Below are 14,357 nucleotides of genomic sequence, written 5' to 3'. Positions count from 1 at the left end.
ACGTGAAGGTCCAGTGTAATAACTGTTTATGAGGGCTTGAGGAGTGTGTGGCATTCCTCTGTCTCCTGGTAACAATACCGTGGTTTGCTTGGGGAAGCTGCCCATTCCTTCACTCCTGGTCAGTTTTTGCTCCCTGGGGCTGACCCCACCCCACCCCATCAGATTGGGCCATATGACTCTGGAAGGGCCAATCAGAGTGCCGGATCCCTGGTCAATCTGCATAATCCCACCCTTCCTGGCCTGAGTGATCATTTCAGGGATGGGAACGACCTTGGCTGGTCCCAGCAGAGTGAATAGTGGGGTTTAAGATCGAACATTCAGGAAGAGAGCAACTTGGTTTCCTGCTGCTTTGGATCCTATGTAAATGAGGTAGGAGGGGCTGGCAGCCTTCTTGCCCCTGCAGGGAGCCTGAGAATAAAGCTAACGTGGAGAAGACAAAATGGTGAGAGATTGAAACTTGGAGACATCATCCAAACCCCAGGAATTAGGCAAGCCTGAAGATACCTCTGGGTCAGGTCCAATTACATGAACTAACATATTCTCCTAAAACAATCTGAGAGGAGTTTTCAATCACTTGTAACCAAAATGTGTTCTCATGCCTGAAGTGCTTAGATCCATTTAGCACACGGACTAAGCCCCTACCGTGTGCTACACATTTAGGGAATCGAGTGGCAAGTCAGCCTTCAAGGCGCTATGAATTCTGTCCAGGGTAAAACAGTGCAAAAGACTCCACAAAGGAGGTGAGTTTTAATTTGGGTTTTGAAGGATGAATAGGAGCTCACCAAGCAGAGAAGAAAACTGAGGAAGGAATTCTGGGTAGAGAGAACTGCCTGAGCAAAAGCCGAGAGGCAAGTGGATAAAAAAAGTATTCAGAGTTGCTGTGTCATCCAGTCCAGGGCGCAGCATCCAGTGGGAAGTGACTGGCAAGGAAGTCTGGAAAAGCCAGGATGTTCCTTAAAAGAAGGATGGAATAAGACCAGTGTGTAAGAGAGCTCAAGCTGGGGTAAAAGCTGTAGCAGGATTTACCTGACTGAGGACGTTTAGCCAAAGGATACTCACTTTGGGACCTCTTTCTACTCTGGAGTTTTATGTAGCTCTAATTTCATATTATCCAAGAGCTCTTCTATGTTCAAGGGTTCTTTTGGATCTACGAGGATCTGCGATGTACCTTTCTAAAAGCATGACTCAAGTAAACCTGACATTCACTGACAGTGTGATTCCACCTCTCTGAGCCTCAGTCTCCTCATCTGTAGAATGGGGATGCCCACACCCACCTCTTAGCATAAACTAATGTGTATAAAGCTCTTAGTGCCGTGCCTAGCACATAACAGGCATTTGATGAATGTCCCTTGCTTGTGAATCAGGATTGTCAAGTATCAGGTTATCCTGCCCTTGAGGGTATTTGGGTGCGTTGTGTTTTCCCCCAGGAGCTGGAGGTACCATCAGCTTCCTACCTGTTGGCTGACACACACAGTCGGTCTCCCCTGGGCTCTTTCCAGCTTCCAGACACCAACACAGGCCTCTTACTCTCTGTGCCCACTGGGCTGGGACTATCCGTCCCCTGCGGAGAGATTTACCCCCATTCTCACAGCCGGGCCTTCAGAAGCCCCACCACCAGGCATGCTGGCCCCTGACCCACCACCCTCTTATTCAAGGATCTCAAACTTGAAGCTCTCAGGCCGACTCAACCTACCTTCGGTCCTGGTTAGCAATCAATGTTTTAAAATGTGAATGTGGGTAATGTCCTTACTCTCCTGACTGCAGACTCCACTTCTCCCTAGTGCCTAACTCCTCCCTCCAATTCCCACAGTCCCTGAAACTGCCTGCAGCTAGCAGGGGTTCGAGTTGGCAGTTCCTGAGAGGAATCTGCAGCTTGCCCCCTTCTGAGGACAGTAGTATGCAATGGAAAATGCTGAGAAGTCCAGAGGCCCAGGTCAGGGATCACCAGGCACATGCTGTCTGGTTCTCTGGGCCTCATTTCATCCACTACAATATCTATAGTCTCGGGCACATGAGAAGCTCTTAGCAAATAGTGTTTGAATGAATGAAGTCTCCCCCCCGGGCCGAGATCATCTTTACCAACTAATATGTAATTCGCTGGGGTAAGGGAGGCGGGCTCCTCCTTTGCTGCTGAATTTTAACAACCTGCTATTAAAGGAAAAGCCAGACCGTGACTACATGGGTTATAAAACATCGGGTCTGAGACAGAAGCTGGGCCCCAGTCTGTGAAAACTGAGTGAAGGCTGCCTAACTCGGTAGTAAAACATATGCTTGCCAAGCAGGGGTGCAGAAACACACAAAAAAAATTTTTTTAATTGATATCTTTACAGGGGGAAATGGAAGTTTGTTGGATTTTATTGACGTTATTTTACACATTGTAATTTATTTGTATTTAATTGACATTTTCCAGATTAGGACAGGTGGTAGGAAAGGGCGGGGGCAGCCACCACGTCTTTGCTTTTGCCCAGCAGGGGGAGCTGTGGAGCAGCAAGCGTGGCCAGAGCCGTGAAACTTACCAGGGGCCGATGGCCCCGGCTGCGTGTCCCGCCGCTGGAGCCGCTGCGGGGTCCAAAGGCACCGAGAGTGTGTGCGGCCCCGCTGCACCCACCCCCCAGACCCGCGTCTGGGAGTTCTCGGACCCCTAGAACCCGCGCCTTTGTGACCCGCACAGACGGGCGTTCTCCCCTGGAAGGCGCTGGGAAAGCACAGGACCCTCGGGAGAGGACCAAAGGGAATGGAGGGAAGGTGGGGGTTGGGGACGTGACACACCTCTCAGCGACCCCTTCCCAGACTAGCCGCACCCCCACCATACTGAGTAACCGGCGCTCACACCGGCCTAAGGCCCTCCGCCCTCGTGGCTGGCAACTCCGGTTCCTGCTCGTCTCCCTCTCCCGCACACTTACAGCAGCCTCGCGGGGTACAGTCTCCACACGCACTAAGAGGGATCCACTCCCTCCTGCTCTGCAAAACAAGAAAGCCAGGATTTAAGAGGAAGAAAAGAACGTCACCAGTGCGGGGCGGGGGGGGGGGGGGGGGGTTGCCCATCATTTTTCTTCGGGCGCACCCACATCCACCTTCTATGAGCTTGACACAGGGAACCCCCAGTCTGACCCAGGTCATCTGGTGTGAGCATTTTTCACTGGCCGAATGGAGTTTGGCAGCTTAAACATTTTTCATACAAATGGCCCTTAACACAAGCCGGCCACTTGTCCTGGGGCTCCAGGTTGCTCAAAGCAAATGATTGCAAGCACGATTTCACCAGGGTAATTTTGGTTCCATGGGATTTCCACCTTACCTACTAGGCCCTGGAATTATTGTAGCTCAGCCATACTAAGAGCTCCATTTTTCTTACCCCTAAACCCTGGGGGCAGAATGTGTTTTAGAACTTAACTACATTTTTGGTTTCAGAAAGGCAGTATGGTGCAGGAGGGAGCACGTGGTCCCTGTTCACTGGCAGCCATGTTGTAACCATGAGGAAAGTTAGGGTATGGCATATTATGTATGGGGTTTGGGCAACATGTCAGGAGCAAACACATTAACATTTCTGCAAGGAAACATATGAATACTCACACCAAGTAGAATAAGGATTTTGAGCAGCCTCATGTCAGGCCTTGATTAGTCACGTGAAGTGTTTTGGTACAAGTGTTAGCCTCCTCATTTTACAGATGAGGAAACTGAGGCTTGAAGAAACACAGTGACTGTTGCAGTAGGTGGGGAAGTCAGGATTCGAATCCAGGGCTGTCTGTTTCTAGGGCCCCATGTCTTACCATAACCCTGAGCAAAACCACCGCCCCAGGCCCTAACAGCAATTCTGGAAGCTGGTATTCAGCATGTCTCTGATATTTAAAGGGCCGCCGTAGCCCTCTGCTCCATGCATAGCCTAGTGACTCACACATTTCAAGTGTCAACGACTGAAAAATGATTAAGTTCAATTAGGTTCAGGGCTTGTTAAAAATAGGCTCTCCCTCAGAAGAATTTACTCTCCCTGCCTTTATGGGCACAGATCTCAGCAGCCCCCATGCAGAGAAGTGCAAGGCTTTTTAAATTAGAACATGCCAGAATTGATTCTGCTAAAGAGATCTTCAGCTCCATCAGCAGGGCTTGGAGCAGACTGAGATGCCAGCTTGCCAAAGCAAGGAGCCAGTGGTGAGAAATGTTGGCGATAACGGAGTCTACAGAATGGAGGAGGAAATTAGAATCAAGCTGCAGAGGGGCTGGGCAAAGGCATTTGGCTACAGACCGGGAAGCTGGTTGTCCAGATGATTCTTTGGCTACAAGGATCAGAAATCCACTTGAAATGATTCAAAATGATTTTTCTCTTTTTTTCCTTCTCCAGCATCTGTTCTCCCTTCTTCCTTCCTAGCTGATTCTGATTTGTCCAGGTAACCAGCCCTCTCCCATGCAGCCCAGGTGACCAGAAGTTGGTTTTCACTGGTATCTCCAGGGTAGATTTCGATTATCCTTAGCCAATCACAACCTTTCCATCCTCTGCACCAACGACTGGATCAGGAACATAAGTGCAAGCCAATCAGTGCATAGCATTCTCCTGGAGACTGCAACTCTTTAGAGAATAGGTACATAACTTACAGTGGCTTAAACAGACAGAAAGGAAGTATTTATAGTCCAAGGTTGGAGGGGAAATGCTTTTTCTAGCTCCATGGATGGGAACAAGGAAGCATGTGGCCCCTGTTGTTGATAGCAGCCCTCTTGTAACCATGAGAGAAGCCAATGAGAGAACAAAGCCAACACATGATGGAGGGAAGAGCCAAGAAAGAGTTGCAGAGCAATATACCTGGAACTTTGATCATGCCATGCCTGAAACCCACTCTACACTTCCGATTATAAGAATTAATAAATTTTCTTATTGCAGCCAAAAGCAGGTTAACTTATATGACTACTAGGGTTATCAAAGGTGAACTGGAGGCACAGCCCTGTGAGGAATAAGAACTAAGAACTTGGAAAGTTATCGGGGACCAAGTCAGCTCTTCTCTCCAGCTCTGTCTCTCAAACTACCTGGTCTCTCAACCTAACCTCTTGTTTTTGTTTTTATTTTTATTTTTTAAAGTGAACCCTACCCTCAACGTGGCACTTGAACTCACAACCCTGAGATCAAGAGTTCTGTGCTCTACTAACTGAGCCAGCCAGGCCCCCCTGATCCCTTATTTTTAAAGACTTTTTTTTTTCTTTCCCTTCCTTCCCAGCTTGCTTCTTTTGAGTTTTCTCACTTTGGAGCCCAGTTTTAAAAAAAAAAAAAAATCAATGTTCTAATCTCAATTTCTTAGGAAAGAGAATCCAATTGGCCTGGTCTAAATTTGATATTCACTGTCGGCCCAATCATATGGTATCAGGGGACCATGATCAGGGGATACAATAGCCCCTTTGTAGGAACTGTGAAAGTAACTCTCAGAAAAGGGGGCACAGGCAGGGAGGGCACAGCGTTATAGAGGAGAGAACACTGGACAAATTGTTAAGATACTCAGGTTTTACTCCTGGCTCTGCCACTGATTTGCCGTGTGCCCTTAGAAAAGTCAGTTGACCTCTCTGAGCCTTAAATTCTTGAAACTGCTAGGGCCAGATTGAGAACTTTAAAGCCTAAAAAAAGATTGTGAAATATTTCGCTCTGTGTATGGATTCAAAATAAAAATAGTAGCAATCCACAAGAGAAGGGTCAGTCTGATGAGATTCTGACTTTTGCCATAATAGTTTTTTTTTTAATGTTTATTTATTCTTGAAAGAGAAAGAGCATTCCCGAAGCAGGGAAGGAACAGAGAGAAGGGGGGACAGAGGATCCGAAGTGGGTCCTAAGCTGACAGCAGCAAGCCCAGTAAGGGGCTTGAACTCACCAACCGTGAGATCGTGACCTGAGCCAAAGTCAGCCACTCATCCAACTGACCTACCCAGGCGCCCCAATAGTTTTTTGTTTAATGAAATAACAAATAATTTTGGAAAAAATACATATAGTTTGAGTGTCCCTCATTCACATTGCCGGTTTCAGATTCCTCCTCGGCAGGATCCAAAACTGATTCCCTCTTGGCTTTCCTTCCACAAAAGCCCAAATCAGCAATTATAATCTCAATGGCAGACTTCTAACATAAGGAATGATGAGGGTTCCACATCCTTCAGAAAGTAATGTGGCCTCACACATCAAGATCTCTAGAAGTGTTTACACCCTTCAACCCAGGAAACCTAAGTCTGGGATTCTTCCTAAAAAAATAAGTCCAAAGGCGAAAGAAAGAAAGAAAGAAAGAAAGAAAGAAAGAAAGAAAGAAAGAAAGAAAGAAAGAAAGAAAAAGAAAGAAAGAAAGAAGAAAGAGAAAGAAAGAAAGAAAGAAAGAAAGAAAGAAAGAAAGAAAGAAAGAATCCATAGACACAAAGATGCCCTTGTAACAACTCTACAGGGGCAAGTGGAAGTAAGCAAACAGCAACAAAATAGCCATGTGGAGGCAAAGAAGCCAGACCCCTAGGAGCTCATACTGAAGGGTGTCCTTTATGTAAAGTACAAAACTGGGGAGAAGGCCCAGTGCAATGAGAGGTCAGAATACAGGGTATCTGGTGGAAGGGAGCTGGAGCAGACATAGCTGGTGGGGAGTCAGGGGGCTTCCAGAGTGCTGGGAATGTTCTGTGTCTTGCTCTGGTTACGTGGATAAGCTCACTTGTGAAAACTCGTCAGACGGCTCACTTCTGATGTATATATGTTATATACGCATACTGTACTTCAGTAAAAAAGTTTTCTACAAAGATGAACAAGAGGGTTTTTTTTTTTAATGTTTATTCTTTATTTTTGAGAGAGAGAGACAGACACAGCATGAGCAGGGGAGGGGCAGAGAGAGAGGGAGACGCAGAACCCGAAGCAGGTTCCAGGCTCCGAGCTGTCAGCACCGAGCCCGACGCAGGGCTTGAACCCGTGAACTGTGAGGTCACGACCCGAGCTGAAGTCGGACGCTTAAACGACTGAGCCACCCCAGCACCCCAAGAGGGTTTTTATTTTATTTTATTTTATTTTATTTTTTAATTGTGGCATATCTATTAATGGGACATTCTAGAATATTGAAAAATAATTAGAAAAATAACCACATGTCTTGGGCATATGCATAACACAACACCCCTGTATCACTTTGCCCACCCTACACCAGTTCGTTCTGTACCCTTCTCTGCCAACCTGGTGTCCACATCACCCTTGGGCTCCCTTGCCTACTGGTTTCCAGCTGGGCGTGTAGCCAATGGGAGGGACCAGCAGGAGATCAGAAGGCAGCGGGGGGGGGGGGGGCATTTCCTTCAAAGTCCTTCTTGGACTGAGCATGGTGTCTCTGGCAGTAAGCCACCGCGTACCTCCAGCTCCAGCTTCTGTCTAGAGGGCTACCTCCCCAGCCCCAGCCCTCCATGCACTTCAGTCCCTCTGATTCCTTCCCGTCTTCCTGTCAACTGCAGAGTTGACAAACTAAAGCTAGGAGTTTCCACCTCAAGACTCCATGTTATGTCAGACTGAATTAAGCATCTTACTTCTTAGCCTTTATTAAAGGTAGTAACGGCTTCCCTCTGCTGCTCATCTCTCTGTGCATCAACCTCCCTTCTCTGACCCCCTAACCCAGTCCACACTCTGAGAAAAGCCCCTTCTTTAAAGTCTTTTGACCCACTTGAGTCGGATTCAGTTTTCTTCTGGGGCCCTGACAGTCACAGCCCCCGTCCCCCACCTTCCCCTGCGACAAGCAAGTGACCTTCTTGGATTTGGTGCTGCCCTCTGGAGAGGACGGAACCAGCCTGGGAGTGAAGCCAGCATTAATTTCAATTTGGCACCAGGAGCAGTGCCAAACGCTTCCATCTTTTTGAAATAACTGGGCCCTCCCCCCTCCCCACATGTGTTAGCATCCCGCCCCCAAGGCGAGGCTGTGAACAGGCAGAGCACAGCGAGCGAGGGAGAGAGAGAGGGAAAGAGAAGACTGTGGATGCTCTATGTTAGCCCGGTGCTCCGAGAAGTATGAACATCCGCTGTGCTGATGGGGTTTGGGGGTGATGGTGGGGTTCGGAGTCGACGGCCAAGAAAGAATTCCTGAAGACGTCTCTGGTGCAAAAAGGTGATTTTCTTAAAGCACGGGGACAGGACCCGTGGGCAGGAAGAGCCGCACTGGGGTTGTGAAGGGCGACTGATTATATACCTTCAGGTTGGGAGGGGGTTAGGGACAGCCCAAGTCTCTAAGGAATTTTGGAAGCACGGTTTCCAGGACCTTGAGGGGCTAGCTGTTGTTAGCAAAACGCCATTTAGTGCTGTTTAGCAAAACCCCTGACATGAGACCCTTCTGATGCGTATCAGGGGTCATACGCTTGGGGTATAGTTGCCAACACACGCTTGGGGGTTAAAGATAAAAGAGGCTTGCAAAGGGATTTTTATGTGTTTAAGGAGACTCACAGGATCCTGGGGGGTCAGGGTAATGTTAAGCCAAGATTTCCTTTTGCCCCTAGCCAAGTGTCATCACGGAGTCAGCTGGGCTCCTAGAGGAAGGTCACTCTGCCTGTTTCAAGGACTCGTCACTGGGCTGTAGGCAGTCAGGGCATTTAATTTTTCATTTGCCTTTGTTTCTGACATCACGATGGCAAGCACTTAAACCCCCTTCCCTCCTGATGAGGGGTGATATTAGGGCTCCAGGAAACAGAGTCTATAGGTTTCTGGAGATCAGGCTATGGATAAGATTGACCTTTTCTTGCAGTTTACAAAGTTGTCCATACACTAAGGAGACTCCTGTCAATTTAACCATTTGTTTTCTTGCCTTTCCTTTGTTCTTAGGCAGCCAGGAGAGCCTGAGGAATATCACATATGTCCCACCGTTGAGTGGGGGGGGGGGGGGGGGGTGCCCTCGCTTGTACTTTGCCCTCAGCTTGCCTTATGCTCCCTCATCAGTGCCACTCAGCTGCTCTAAGGAAAGATCGCCTCTGTCTGGCCTCTTCAGGGGACGTTGAAGCTTCTACCATTTGTCTTACCAAATCCACTCTCTCCTTCCTTCCTTTCCTTTTCTTCCTTTTATTGAGGATGGCAGGTGCCCCACTTTTAAAACTCCCCTTGAACTGGAGCTGGCCTTGGGCCTTGCTTTGACCAATGGAATACAGCAGAAGGGAAGCCAGCCACTGACTGGGAGAGACGTCTGAGTACTGAGACCACCAGGCTGTGAGGAAGCGCAAGCTGGCCACGGGATGAGACCACCCAGAGGAGCACCAAAGCCGAAGTCACATGAACGAAGCCTTCTGGAACCTTCCAGCTTAGCCCAGCTGCCAGCTGAATGCAGTTCAGCGAATGGCCCCAGCCAACACCGTGTGGGACAGAAACACCCCCCAGCTGTACTCTTGTCAGCCCGCAGAGTATAAGAAATAATCGCATTGTTTTACACGACTAAATTCTGGCATGGTTACATAGCAACAGTAACTGAAACCGCTTTCCTGCTTGGGACCATAGGGAGAGACATCACCAACATGCTGGGCAGGAAAAAAAAAAAAAAAAAAAAAAGGCAAAGGAGAGAAACGGGCTGGTCCCAGAGGAGACTATTGAGTTGACAAGCTAAAGCTGGAAGTTTCCACCTCAAGACCTCTTGTAGTGTCAGATTGAATTAAGCATCTTCTTTCTTAAGCCTCTATTAATCAGTTCTTCTGGTACAAGCTGCCAAGGTCACTCCAACTGATACCGCAGATTGGTTACAGATACCGAGCGCTGATGCTTGTAAGGCGCTGCGGTGAGCATATCTATTCCGATGCTCCAAGGACTTGGGGCCTTGCTGATACTGTCCAGGACTGCCTCTGGCAAGGTCAGCTCCTTCCCGGAGAGCCAACAACCCAGCCGGGAGCACGCCTTCCACATGCAGACCAACCAGTTTTGGCTGCCTACTTCGTCGAGCTCTCGGCTCCCAGCTACTCTCCCCCTGCCCCAATCACCCCAGTGCCAGGTACTACCAAAGGGGGACACAATCTGCACCTGGGAGCCTGCCGTGCTATTCAAATGAGTCCGTCTTAAACCTTCTCCGCTTGCCCGTTCCTTCCTGCAAAAATCACAGTAAAGGCTCTGGCCCACGTTTTTCCCTCACTCCCTCTACCTCCTGCCTGACCCTGGTGCTTCTCCACGTGGCCCCTCTGTGAAATAATAGAAAGTATACATACAGCGGACCCTTGAACAACACGAGTTTGAACTGCGTGGGTGGGTACACATATACGTGAATTTTTTTTTTGATAACAGTTCAGTGCCCTAAGTGTATTTTCTATTCCTTATGATTTGCTTAACATTTTCTTTTCTCTAGCCTACTTTATTATAAGAATACAGTATATAATATATATAGCATACAAAAGTGTATTAATCAACTGTTGATATTATCGGTAAGGCTTCTGGTCAACAACTGGCTATTAGCAGTTAAGTTTTGGGGAAGTCAAAAGTTACATGGGGATTTTTGACTGGGGGCAGGGGGGTCAGTGCCCCTGACCCCAATGTTGTCCAGTGGTCACCTGTATTGGCCCCAGCCCCCAGTTTCTGGCACGGAACTCCTAACACTCTTGGAATTTCCTCACTGATAAGAGCACTAGAAGCATATTTTGTTCTACCATTAAGTCATTGACCCCGGTTCCTGACACAGTTCCTAAATCCTTTTGAATTTATATATTTACATTTATATAGTGTTTCCTACTACATGCCAGGCCCTGTTCTAGGCATTTGCAAACATTCATTCACTCACAACATTTCTGTGAGGTGGGTACTATTATTGTCCAATTTTACAGATGAGGAAACTGGACACAGGGGAGGGGAAGTGACTTGCCGAGGGTCACGCGATGAGGAAGAAAGCAGAGCCAGAATCCACATGCACCCTGTCTGGCTCTGTTCCGTGACCATCCGCTAGCTCTGGTCATTACTGACCCCTTGAGAAAGGCATCGACTCCCATCAAAGCTCACGCCAACCCCTCCCCAATTTTCTACTTCCATTCCTCCCAGACCCCTTTGAGCTCTGTGCCCCCGGGATCCTGGGGTGTCTCAACCGCGATGGCAGCTTTTCTAAATGATCCCAGTAAACAAACCTCAGTCCACTACGTCCAGCTTTCATTTTGTGGGTCCCAGGCTTTCTCGAAAATTGTCCTCTCCTCTGAGAGATTTAGATTAATCCCCTTATTCGGTGGCTCAGGATCAGAGAGATAGTTGGGTCACCTGCTTCAGCCTAGCCAGACTGGATTATCTGCCGTGACCCCAAAATTCACTCAGGCACACCTGCTCCCGAGACGTTTGCTGATTAATAACAGCAGGGAGTTTGGGGAAGTTGTGTTTTTCACCTTCTGGGAACGTCTATGGCTTGAACGCAGAGGCCACCTGATGTAGGGCAGTAAACATACTTCTCCTCACCCCTCATCCCCAACCCCTCAGCTACCACCCTGAATTGGCATCATTTGAAAACCCCACCATATTCCACATCATTTAAAGACCCAGAAAGTAAAAGCTGATTGAGTCAATGGTCATCAAATTAAAAAACTTGAGAGTGACCAGAATGTTCTCAAATCATCCATGTAATGACCACCTTTGACTTTTCCTGACTTCCTCTGGTAAGGACGTCTCAATTTCCCTTTTCCCACTCTAAATCCATGAGGTTGGGGGCGGGGGCACCGCATGCTGTCTGGATGCAGGTGGCCTGGTTCATGGGGGCTGTGTTCTTCCCCAGCCCAGCTCCTGTTCCCTGTGGGACCCTAACTGGAGCTGGTGTGCCAGCCACCCCCTCTAGTCCCCAAATTTGTTTTTTCAGCCTGCTTTATCTCTTTGCCTCCAGCCCAAGGACTCACCTGCTTCCCTCATCTTGAAAATGCTGCTGCCACACTCTTCCTTTTAGGTTATCCTCAGACACTCAGCTGCAGGACGGGGTCCCATTTTGCAGCAAGCCTCTTGTTCACCTCCCTGAGTTACTTTTCACTGCACACCAGACACTCACGAATTTTGCAGTCATCAGCTTATTTGCTATGTATCTCTGTGAAGAAATCCACGTGAGAAAATCCCGTGACGGTTCACACGATCTCCCAAAGTTCAAACAGTCACGGACACCGAACCGTTTTCCAGATTTGACAAATCACTGGTGGGCAGGAGGGCACGGTAGTTCAGGCTTGGGCTGTGGAGTCAGACAGACCTGAGCTCAAATCCCACCTCTGCCACGTGCTAGTGACTTAACCTCTCTGGGCCTCTGTTTCCTCATCCAGGCTGCTGTGTCACACAACTCCAGGAGGCATCATTCACGATGGTGCACCAGGGGGCACCATTTGCACAGACGACAGAGCCCGAGTCCCCTCCTGAGTGTTGTGGGGAGTGGCGCTGACACTACCTCCCTGGATCATTGCGGTCAGGGTCCACCAGAGCGAGAACCAGCACGCAGCAATCATCCCAATAACCTAGCCCCCATTTTACAGAACAAGAAACTGAGGTTCAGAGAGCTGAAATGATGTTGCAGGTCAAACATTAAACAAGTGACAAATCCTGAGCCAGGATTTGAATTCAGAGTTTCTTTGCATCCAGAGCCTGTGAGCTCTCTAGGCTGCTGTTCCGCCTCCCCAAAGACCTCCAGTTTGGAAAGCTGTTACACCACACGTCTTCACAGCCACGCCCACATCTTTCCCTTCACCTATCATCATCTCCAGAGATTGCCCTGAAGTGCAAACTCCCTCCTTCCCTCACCCCTGCAGAGCTCCATACAGACCCTCACTTTGTTTGTAGCAGTCCCTTTGAGAAGGCCATTTCAAACTCTACCTGTGGGGTCTCCAATTCCAAAGGAAGCAAATACCTACTTCCTCACTGCTGGGCCCATGGCAGACATTACTAATCAATCCTGGAGCTCTTTCCCAATGGATCCAACAGGCAGCAGTCCAGGCAGGCAGGCACGACTGATTCAGGCAATCTTCCAAGAAAAAAACCACACTTGCTATTCCTTCTCGAGACTGTCATCTCATTGAGAGCAGAAGTGGAGTCTTAATCAGCTCTGCCTACTCTCTGCCCCAAAATAGTAGTACGTTTTCCTATATCAGCAATTTTTGGTGGATGGAAAAATCTGGCTCTCCTTCTTACTAGCATGTGACTTTGAATGAGTCCCTTTATTTTGCCAATGTCAAACAGAAATGGAAGCTCAGGAAAATGAAGGGACTTGTCCAAGGTCACACAGCTGGTAAGAAAGGGAACAAACTTATGTGAAACAGAAACAATAAGTTCTCCTTCACTATATGCTCTTGGAGGCGGGGATCCATGCGAAATTCTTAGCCCACTGCTTGGCACATGGTTCAAACTCAATCGCGTCAGACTTCTTTTGTATAAACAGAGACTGGATGTGTTCCCTGGCCCCAGCCTTGTGTGAAACTGTTCTCTGTCTCTCTGGCCAGAATCCTTCCTTAATATGAGAACATAGAAGGCCCCAGAAAGCCCAGGTTACTGGCTCATAGATGTTGAGAATGCACCCTCTGGAATACTGGGGAAAAGTAACAGTACTTTCTAGAACCCTGAGCTGGATTCAGGAGCTGTGAGATTGTACTCTTGAGACCCCAGTTTGCCCAGCTAAGAAGCAGACTTTGGAATGAAGATCCCAAAAGACTCCTCTGACATTCAAATCTGCCTTCTCCTGCTCCCTCCCTGTGGCCCAAAGCAAGCTGGTGGGTGGTACATTATATAAGGAGCTTCCCAGGCTGTTGTGCAACCCTGGGCTGCCACACAGCTGCAGGGAAAGCTGGGACCCAGGAGGCTGGGCCTGGCTCTGAAGCAGACAGCTTCCTGCGGAATTTGCCTGGCCACGGAAGGCAGGACCACTGATGAGGTCTTTCTTCCTTCCAGTCTTCCTGCCCTTTCCCTTTCTTCCTTCCCTCCTTCCTCCTTGCCTCCCCATCTTTCTTCCTTCCTTCCTTTCTTTCTTTCTTTCTTTCTTTCTTTCTTTCTCCTTTCTTTCTTTCTTCCCTCCCTTCTTTTCTTTGTTTTTTTCTTCCTTCCTTTCTTTCTTTCTTTCTTTCTTTCTTCCCTCCCTTCTTTTCTTCCTTCCTTCCTTCCTTCCTTCCTTCTTTCTTTCTTTTTTTTCCTCCCTCCCTCCTTCCTTTCTTTTCTTTCTTTCTTTCTTTCTTCCCTCCCTTCTTTTCTTCCTTCCTTCCTTCCTTCTTTCTTTCTTTTTTTTCCTCCCTCCTTCCTTCCTTTCTTTTCTTTCTTTCTTTCTTTCTTTCTTTCTTCCCTCCCTTCTTTTCTTCCTTCCTTCCTTCCTTCCTTCCTTCCTTCCTTCTTTCTTTCTTTTTTTTCCTCCCTCCCTCCTTCCTTTCTTTTCTTTCTTTCTTTCTTTCTTTCTTTCTTTCTTCCCTTCTTTTCTTCCTTCCTTCCTTCCTTCCTCCCTTCCTTC

General features: G+C 48.2%; 1 protein-coding gene across 3 annotated transcripts in view; it reads right to left on the bottom strand.

Annotated features, from left to right (window-relative positions):
- Positions 1-2,683, bottom strand: part of CCDC63 (coiled-coil domain containing 63) — a 35,000-nt gene extending 32,317 nt beyond the window's left edge. The window contains exons 1-3 of one of the 3 annotated variants that reach the window (XM_060612284.3): positions 2,517-2,683; positions 1,455-1,561; positions 783-953 (exon numbers count right to left, since the gene is read on the bottom strand). The gene's annotated coding sequence lies outside the window, so the exon portion shown is untranslated. The remainder of the gene's footprint in view (positions 1-782; positions 954-1,454; positions 1,562-2,516) is intronic. The other 2 variants (XM_060612285.3, XM_060612283.3) reach the window with 2 other exon arrangements.
- Between the last annotated feature and the right edge of the window lie 11,674 nt (positions 2,684-14,357).

Source organism: Panthera onca, chromosome D3, assembly GCF_046562875.1.
Source record: "Panthera onca isolate mPanOnc1 chromosome D3, mPanOnc1 haplotype 2, whole genome shotgun sequence".
Classification (NCBI taxonomy): Eukaryota; Metazoa; Chordata; class Mammalia; order Carnivora; family Felidae; genus Panthera; species Panthera onca.
The sequence above is the reverse complement of the archived record's forward strand: the minus strand, read 5'-3'. Positions and strand labels throughout refer to the sequence as shown.